A 9,005-nucleotide genomic window follows, 5' to 3' on the forward strand; every position below is an offset into this window, starting at 1 on the left:
GCGTGAGGGTGGAACTCACCTTTGTGTGTGCACATCCCCGCGGGCACACGCGTGCGCGGCCCCGGCGTCCGCTCCCGCTCCGCAGCGGCGGTAAAATCCACAACAGGTTCCGGTTCGATCCGCATCCGGTGCGCGTCTATGCGTGTGTGTGTCAGGGGGTCGTGCTCGTGCACCGGCGCCGGTTTCCCGTTAGTCCGCGTCCGCGGAGCCGTGCGTGCGCCCGGTGCCGCTCCGGAGCACACAATGAGGCGGCCGGCGGCTGCGCGCGGCGCGGCGGCAGGACACGCCCCTCCTCCGAGACAAGCCACGCCCCCTGCTCCGCCGCAGGCCACGCCCCCTGCATGGAGAGGGCCGCGCAGCCAATCACAGCGCGAGGAGACCGGACGTGGAATTCAATCCGAATCGAACCACCGAAGGAGGAAAAGGGGAATAAAATTTTAAAAAATCTATAATTTTATATTCACTGTTAAAAACTGTAATGTAAAAGACGGAAAAACGGTAGAAACGTTTACAGTTTATTTACATCAAGATAAACTCTCTGGATCCCCATTGGAGAAATTCCTTTGTCACAGCAGCGTAACCGTTATGTTACAAAAAAAGGACATAAATATGATTATAAATATGAGTTTAAGTATAAATAGAAAGGCAGAACACGTGATGCAGCAAGACAACAGACAACAACAACAAACAACATCAGGGATGACAATGGGCAGCATCAAGGAACAGTGAGGGTGGAAAATACACAACTAGAACTAAACAACAATAGAAAGTGAGTGACAGCTTAAACTAAACAGCAATATAAATAGAGTGACAAAAATGAATAGGAAGGAATAAAATAAACAACAAAAGTGGGCAGGATGTGTGCGGGCCGGGACGAACAAGGAGAGGCAGCAGATTCAAATTCTATGAAACAGATTTAACACTGAAATAAAAATAAAATATGTAGTATCATCATTTTAAAATCATTATGATGAAAATACAAATAATCATCATTATTATTGTTGTCAAAAATCGATTTGTTTTTTCCTGTGGTCCTTGAGCCAATCACTGCTGTGACTGTGGCGAGGGGCGGGGCTTATGCTGAACGGCTCAGCTGTCAATCATTCTCACCTTGGAGAAGGTTCTGACCTTTGACCTGGAGAGCATACAGGAACTTCAAAGAGGAAAATATCACCAGATAAACAAGTTAAAAAATAATTGTGGATCAAAATAATACACACACACACACACACACACACACACACACAGGTTTCATCCAGTCCCGAAGGAGATTTAATAAGATCAGATGTTTCCTGAATAATTCATGCACACACACACACATACACACAGACACACGCACACACACAGACACACACATACACACAGACACACGCACACACACAGACACACACATACACACAGACACACGCACACACACGCACACTGCAGGGTCAGAAGGCAGCTGGGATCTGAAATAAAAAGTGAAATTAAGGACAAACAGAGTGTGTGACTTTGAGGTGTGATACACACACATATACACACACACACACACAACGTGCAGGCACATTCTGGACACACTTGTTTTGGTTTGTAAAGTCATTTGTTTGAGAAACACACTGTAAATGTGTGTGTCCATGCTGCCTGTCAGACGATATATATGTGTGTGTGTGTCCATGCTGCATGTCAGATGACGAGTGTGTGTGTGTGTGTGTTTGCTGATGAAGCTAAGATGTGGCTCACTGATGGATTACACTCAAATAAGAAGTGACTGCTTTGGATTCAAAAGTGTGTGTGTGTGTGTGTGTGTGTGTGTGTGTGTGTGTGTGTGTGTGTGTGTGTCTGTTGACATGGAGTCCAGAGGCGGAGCTAAACCTGGACATCTGTCAATCATCCCACCATCCAACCTGTCATTCAAGACGGAGAACCTGAAGAGAACCCCAGCAGGAGAACCTGGAGAACAGGGTTCTGTGCACTGAAGGTTCTGAATGTGTGTGTGTGTGTGTGTGTGTGTGTGTGTGTGTGTGTGTGTGTGTGTGTGTGAGTATGTTTGGCCCCTCCTCTGGGCCCCAGGATAGAAAACTATCTCCCTCTCTCTCTCTCTGTCACACACACACACAGACACACACACACAAATACACAGACACTGGTCCAGTGCTAATGTCTATATCAACCACTAAATTCTTAACATAGTTTATCGGCCCATTTGTGTGGGAGTGTGTGTCTTCTCTTTGCTGAATGAGTGTGTGTGTGTGTGTGTGTGTGTGTGTGTGCCCTTGCTGAAAGTGTGTGTGACACTTCATGCTGAGGTAAAACACACCTCCTGTGCAGAAGGTCTGTCTCGTGTTGGGATTCTGAGCAGATCAACACCCCTGTGTGTGTGTATGTGTGTGTGTGCATGTTGTCTCGGTGGAGGAGTCACCTTGAGTATGTACGGTTTGTGTGTGTGTGTGTGTGTGTGTGTGTGTGTGTGGAGGATGGATTGTTGTCAGACACCCCCCCCCACACACTCACACACATGTCTTTGTCTCTTTAAAGATTAGTTTAGTTCCCTGTTTGTATAAACTGCAGTCAAACAGGCCAATCACAATGGAGCATCACGGCACAGCAGCCAATCACAGTGGAGCATCATAACACAGCAGCCAATCACAGTGGAGCATCATAACACAGCAGCCAATCACAGTGGAGCATCATAACACAGCAGCCAGTCACACAGGAGTATCATGGCACAGCAGCCAATCACAGCAAAGCATCATAACACAGCAGCCAATCACAGTGGAGCATCATAACACAGCAGCCAATCACAGCTGCTGGATCCATCAAGTAATAATTTAGACAAAATAACCTCCAGCTCCAGGTGTGATGGAGATCCTCACCTGATACTGGTCCAGGGGTGATGGAGGTCTGAGAGAATGAGAGGTCCAGGTGTGATGGACCAGGTGAAGGACCAGGACCTCCTCTGAACCCAGAGACGTGAGTCTGGCCAGGAGACCTCGCCGTGAACCAGGACTCTGACAGGAAGTGAAGCTTAGCGCCGGGCGGCTAATGCGGCGTCACACCTTCTGTCTGATCCTCCTCACAGCGTCTGCAGAAGAGGCTGAGCGCTGAGGAGCAGCTCTGCAGACAGGACCAGGACCAGGACCAGGACCAGGATCAGGACCAGGACCAGGACCAGGACCAGGACCAGGACCAGGACCAGGACCTTCACAGCTGATAGAGATCTGAGGAGGATGGAACCAGAACCTTCAGGAGACAGACGTCATGAGAGCAATCAGCGACCAATCAGAGGCCTCCGTACCCCGAGGGAGTTCCAAGGCATCCGATCGATAATCAATTCCCGATCGATCGGTGAAAACCCGAGGAGATCAGAGTCCTTCTTCACTCTGATCTCCTACAAAGGGCGGCAGGAAGAGGAGGTCATGCAAGCGTTCAGGAGGAACCGCAGAGCAGGCTGCATGAACATGCACAGGCCTGAGTGTGTGTGTGAGTGTGTGTGTGTGTGTGTGTGTGTGTGCGTATGTGTGTGTGTGTGTGTGTGTGTGTGTGTGTGTGTGTGTGTGTGTCTGCTCGCGGCCGTCAGATGTTTGATAAATCAACACTTTCCGAACGTTAAATATGCATGAAGGCACAGAAACCTGCTGCCGTGACACGCAGCGAGGAGGAAACACACACACACACACACACACACACACACACACACACACACAGACAAATATCACACACGTTTGATATGGAGCTGCTGATGTTAGCACAATCTGTTTGTGTGCACATGTACGAGTGTGTGTGCAGACTGAAACTGGGTTATAGTGTGCGTGTGTGTGTGTGTGTGTGTGTGTGTGTGTGTGTGTGCGTGTGTGTGTGTGTGTAGGCAGGATCCTGGTTTTTCTTGGAGCTGATGGATTCAGTCGAAAGTGGAAACGACAATTTCAGTTTGCTGTTCGACAAATGTGTGTGTGTGTGTGTGTGTGTGTGTGTGTGTGTGTGTGAGTGTGAGTGTGTGTGTGTGTGTGTGTGTATGTTCGTGTACTTCCCACAAACAGGAAGCAGAGACAATAAGTCTGTTTTTTGCCATGGTTGCCTTGACGACGGACACCTGACCGTTGCGTCTCCCTGTCAATCAAACGGGATGAAACCACGATGATGTCACAGGCGGCCATGCTGTTAGCTTCTCGCCTCCGTTAGCGTCAGCTAGCTTAGCATTGCTCCAGACCTGGCTGCTCTCCTGGAGCTCCACCACGGAGGTCACCTCTGAGCCCCACCATGGAGCTCCACCCTGGATGGAGCGCCGTCCTCTGGACTGATAGATAAAATTGATGGATTAATTGATCAGAGCCTCTGGGAGGGGGCGGAGCTTATCGACAGGGAACACAAAGAGCTGTTCAAAAACAACTCTCTCACACACACACACACACACACACACACTGTCTGTAACTGGTGTGTGTTGCTCAGTCTGCTGTCTGCCTCTCCACCTAATGGACACAGACGAGGGGGTGGATGTGACACTGGTTGCCGTGACGACTTGATCCCCTGTCAGACAGAAAGGTGAGAAAGACAGCACGCCGTCTGATTGGTCCACACGGGCCCTATTGGCGAGATGTGATTGGCTGCCGCCGGGGGTGACGGTTCTATTCCCGACTGGCCTTCTGGCTTGAGGAGGACCTTCTCCATCTCCTGGAGGACCACTGCCCGGACCTCCACTTTCTTCTCCGTGTGTGCGTGCAGGGGCGGCTGTTGCCATGGTGATTTTGGACTAATTAGCGCGCGGCGGTAATGAGGGGGTCGTCGGATTTCAAAGACAGGAAGTGACGCCCCCCCGCCTCCCACGGCCACTTCCTGTCTGGAGCTCCTCTCCGCAGCAGATGGAAAGCATGTGGGAAGGATGATTAGAGGTCAGGAGCTTTGCTGCCGTGGCAACCGTCTCTCAGGTAACCGTGGGGGCGGGGGGGGCTTCCCCTTCCTCTTCTCCCGGATTTCATTTCCCTCCTCTTCTTCTCCATTGTCCTGCTCACCTCATCTCCTCCTCAAGGCTGGATCACAAACCCATGACCTTTGCCTCAGCAGAGGGTTCAGGTTCAGGTTCTGGAGCCTTCTGGTCCACGGAGGTTCACTGTCCGTTAGGTGGTCAGGGAGTAAAGTTGGACCCGGTCTTGGTCTTCGGAGTTCTTCCTTCTCACGCCGCAAAGGTCGTCGTCATCTCCTTCCCGTGCGGTTCCTGCTTCCACGAGCTCCTCAAACCTTCTCCAGGATCCGGGTCTCCCTGTTCTGCAAGGCCGAGCAAGGAGGCGTCGGGAACCCGGCGTCGCCATGGAGACCGAGGGTGGGTTCAACATCCCAGCGCCGGAACCCGTAAGTGAAGATGAACCTTCTCCGGTTCCAGGTGTTCCACAACAAGGAGACTCCTCTGATTGGGTGGGCCTGACCACGACGGCCAATCAGGAAGGGCCGGCTAACCGGGGCTGCTAAGCTACGCCAGGCTAACGACTGACCGGGTTTGGTGACTGATTGATCATGTGACCAAAGGGGAGGAGCTTAGAGGTTACGGTTAAAGTACACTCTCACACACACACACACACACACACACACACACACACACACACACACACACACACACACACATATTTTAGTTCAGTCCCTGTCAACTCTCTCCGGATGTTTAAACACACACTTTTCCCCGCAGTCCAAGGCCAGCTGTACTGCCATATGTGCGCACACACACACACACACACACACACACCTTAGATGTCAAAATGTGAAATTAAAGTCTTCTTTGACAAGGAGTGTGTGTGTGTGTGTGTGTGTGTGTGTGTGTGTGTGTGTGTGTGTGTGTGTGTGTGTGTGTACGGTCGAGATCACCCCAGAGTGACACCTTGGAGGTTTAGCTCCGCCCCCTCCTAACTATTCATCCAATCATTTTCAAGACAACATGGCACCGCGGTCGGGGTCGCAGGGGGCGGAGCCTATCCCAGCTTTGTACCAATCACAGGACTGCATACGGGACACGCAACACGCACACACACACACACACACACACACACACACACATACTTGTTTACCCCTGCAAGTGTGTGCGTGTGGATTTATGTCACTGACAAATTTGTCCCAGAAATGTCAAGAAATAAAAAATAAAGCTTTTAAACTTTCCAGTGCACTAAACCGTCCCCTGCTAGCCAGCACAGCGTGTGTGTGTGTGTGTGTGTGTGTGTGTGTGTGAAATCCCTCTATCCGAGGAGCCGGCTGCTCGCTCCGACAATAGCGGCGGGTTGAGTGACAGCACGGCGTTCTGCTGAATCCCTAATCCCGGCCTGCTCCGCTCCGCCCGACCGCCACGCTCGCCACGCCGCCGCCGCCGGGTCAGACGGCGGCACAAGATGTCTGATTCCGACACCGTTATTCACAACACTTTGCATTTCATTCACCACGCTCAGGAGGAGATCCACGCCTGTGTGTGTGTGTGTGTGTGAGTGTGTGTGTGTCTGACAGTAGAAGAAGAAACCAGATGTTCTTGCATCTTCCAGCTGACGCAACACGCCAGGACTGTTTAATCACACACACACACACACATGAACACACACACCTATACATATTCATTCAGGGGTCCCCTCATGCTCACACGGGGGGAAGGGGGCGGAGCCAGAACCTGCTCTCGATGTGCAAGAGGCGGGGCTTAAGCCGGACATGTCAATCACTGGTTTAGGGGATGGAGTGCAGCAGCGTGTCAACGCAATGAAAGCTAAGCTAGCTGGGAGAACCAATCATTCAACAGGGAGACACCTGCTGCTTATTAGCATGCTAACGTGCCAACTGTACGTCACTGTCTTAGAATCCTGAGGAAACATCAAGTCAAAGATAAGTCAGCATCAACCCAAGGCTAACGTGCTAATTTAATGCCGGCTAAGAATCCAGAGGAAACATCAGGTCAAGATAACAAAGTTACCATCAACTTAAGGCTAACGTGCTAATTTAATGTCGTTGGCCAATATTCAGATCAAAAATAACAGCGAGCGAAAGGCTAATGCAAATGTGCTAATTGTACCACATTTGCTCAGAATCCTGAGGAGGAAACAACTGGTCAGAGATAACAAAGCATCAAGCTAATGAATGCTAATGTTTTAATTTAAGGTCATGGGCAAGGAACCCTGAGGAAATATCAGGTCAAAAAGAAACAAAGTAAGCAGCAAGCTCATGCTAACATGCTCGTTTTACGTCACTGGCTCAGAATCCTGATGAAATATTAGGTCAAAGATAGCATAGTTAGCATCAAGGTAATGCTAGCGTGCTAATATTAGGTCACTGGCTCAGAATCCTGAGGAAATATTAGGTCAAAGATAGCATAGTTAGCATCAAGGTAATGCTAGCATGCTAATATTAGGTCTCTGGCTAAGAATACTGAGGAAATATCAGGTCAAGATAACATAGTTAGCATCAAGGTAATGCTAGTGTGCTAATAATATGTCACCGCCTTAGAATTTTGAGGAAACATCAGGTCAAGGAGAAATGAAGTTAGTATCAGGCTAATGCTAGCGTGCTAATATTATGTCACTGGCTCAGAATACTGAGGCATACTGAGACAAAGTTAGCATCAAGCAATGCTAACAAGCTATCACATGCTCCATCATCAGCCAGGAGCCAATCAAACCGGCCTCTTGTCGAATTAAAGAGGGCGCCGTCCAATCAGCACCTCCGACTCAGGGGCGGGACTTTGATTGACAGCCGTCAGTGAGTCACCTCGGCGACAGACACCTGATGCTGGCGGCGTGACTTTCGAATTAATCCTGTTTCTGCTCTGAAGTGTGTGTGTGTGTTGCCAGTCATTACGGCTTTGCGTGTGTGTGTGTGTGTGTGTGACGGTGATAAAGTCACTGTCTCCTCACCGTCCTCGCCTGGGGACGGCGAGGAGATTGATGACTTTATCAGCGAGGCAGCCGGCGCCGCTTAATGTGGCCATAAATGGGGGTGGGGTCACATGACATCACACACACACACACACACACAAACACCAGTGAGTGGGCCATATTTGATCTTTGACGCTGTGCTGTCAATCACACTTTCCGAGGTGCTCTGGGAGTCCAGTCTGGTTCCAGGGTTTCCTGATGCGTTCAGGTGCTGTTAGAATAATTGGAAAAAGGAGCTTCCAGTTTGGAACGCCCCCTCCCAGCGCTCCAGACGCCACTGGGAAGCGTGACAACACACACCTCCTCGCTCAGGGAGGGTAAAAATCTCAGGAGTCCCTGAAGAGGCGCAACCGGAATTTAACTTCATTACCGAGCTTTCGGAAGAAAAGCTTGTGGTGGCGACCGGGGAAATAATCTGAAATCTAGATGTTATTTAGTAATAACTTCAACCGAGATGTGATTACACATCTGCTCCTCAAACCTTCTGGAATGTTCTGCAGGCTAAGTGGAACCCGGTCGATGGATATGTGTGTGTGTGTGTGTGTGTGTGGGAGAAAGAGGAAGCAGCAGCAGGAGGTAAATCAATTGGATGTACGGTCGATGGAATTTTATTGATATGTGATTTAAAGGCCTGTTAAGGTGATTGGTGTGAACTTGACAGCGGGGGAGGAGTTACTTCCTGTCTGACCTTCATTGTGTGTGTGTGTGTGTGTTAAACCTACTGTTCTTTCCTGTTTGTAATTAAATGATTAAAAAAACAAACGAAATAGAATTCTTTCCATCTGAACTGATGACATCATCAGTCAACAGGCTCCGCCCCCAGCCAATCCTCCTTTGGCTCCGCCCCCTTATTCGAACCGCTGCTGATGGATTCAAATAAAACAGGAAATAACAGGCTTTTCAAAATAAAAGCAGGTCAAATGAAACCATGGACCTCCGGGGCACGGATACTTTTATTTTGAAAGGCGAGGGAAGGGTGAGGGTGTAAGTATCACGTTTACGTTTCCGATCGTCAGTATTTGATGTACTTCTACCCTGAAGTACTTTTCCGGTCGGGGGTCGTCTTTCAAAATACTGCAGTACAAATATACTTCAGAGTAAGTGTGTACTGTGCAGATAATCTGCCCGGCAACGTAA

At 49.6% G+C, this 9,005-nt stretch overlaps 1 protein-coding gene across 3 annotated transcripts in view; it reads right to left on the minus strand.

The window, feature by feature from the left end:
- The window catches only part of LOC147219556 (semaphorin-6D-like), a 26,193-nt gene extending 25,974 nt beyond the window's left edge, over nt 1-219 (minus strand). For all 3 annotated transcript variants that reach the window (XM_086171527.1, XM_086171524.1, XM_086171526.1), the window contains exon 1: nt 20-219. The gene's annotated coding sequence lies outside the window, so the exon portion shown is untranslated. The remainder of the gene's footprint in view (nt 1-19) is intronic.
- Between the last annotated feature and the right edge of the window lie 8,786 nt (nt 220-9,005).

The sequence above is a fragment of the Fistularia commersonii genome, chromosome 24 (assembly GCF_037954325.1).
Source record: "Fistularia commersonii isolate RoL2024-O1a breed Wild chromosome 24, RoL_Fcom_v1.0, whole genome shotgun sequence".
Classification (NCBI taxonomy): domain Eukaryota; kingdom Metazoa; phylum Chordata; class Actinopteri; order Syngnathiformes; family Fistulariidae; genus Fistularia; species Fistularia commersonii.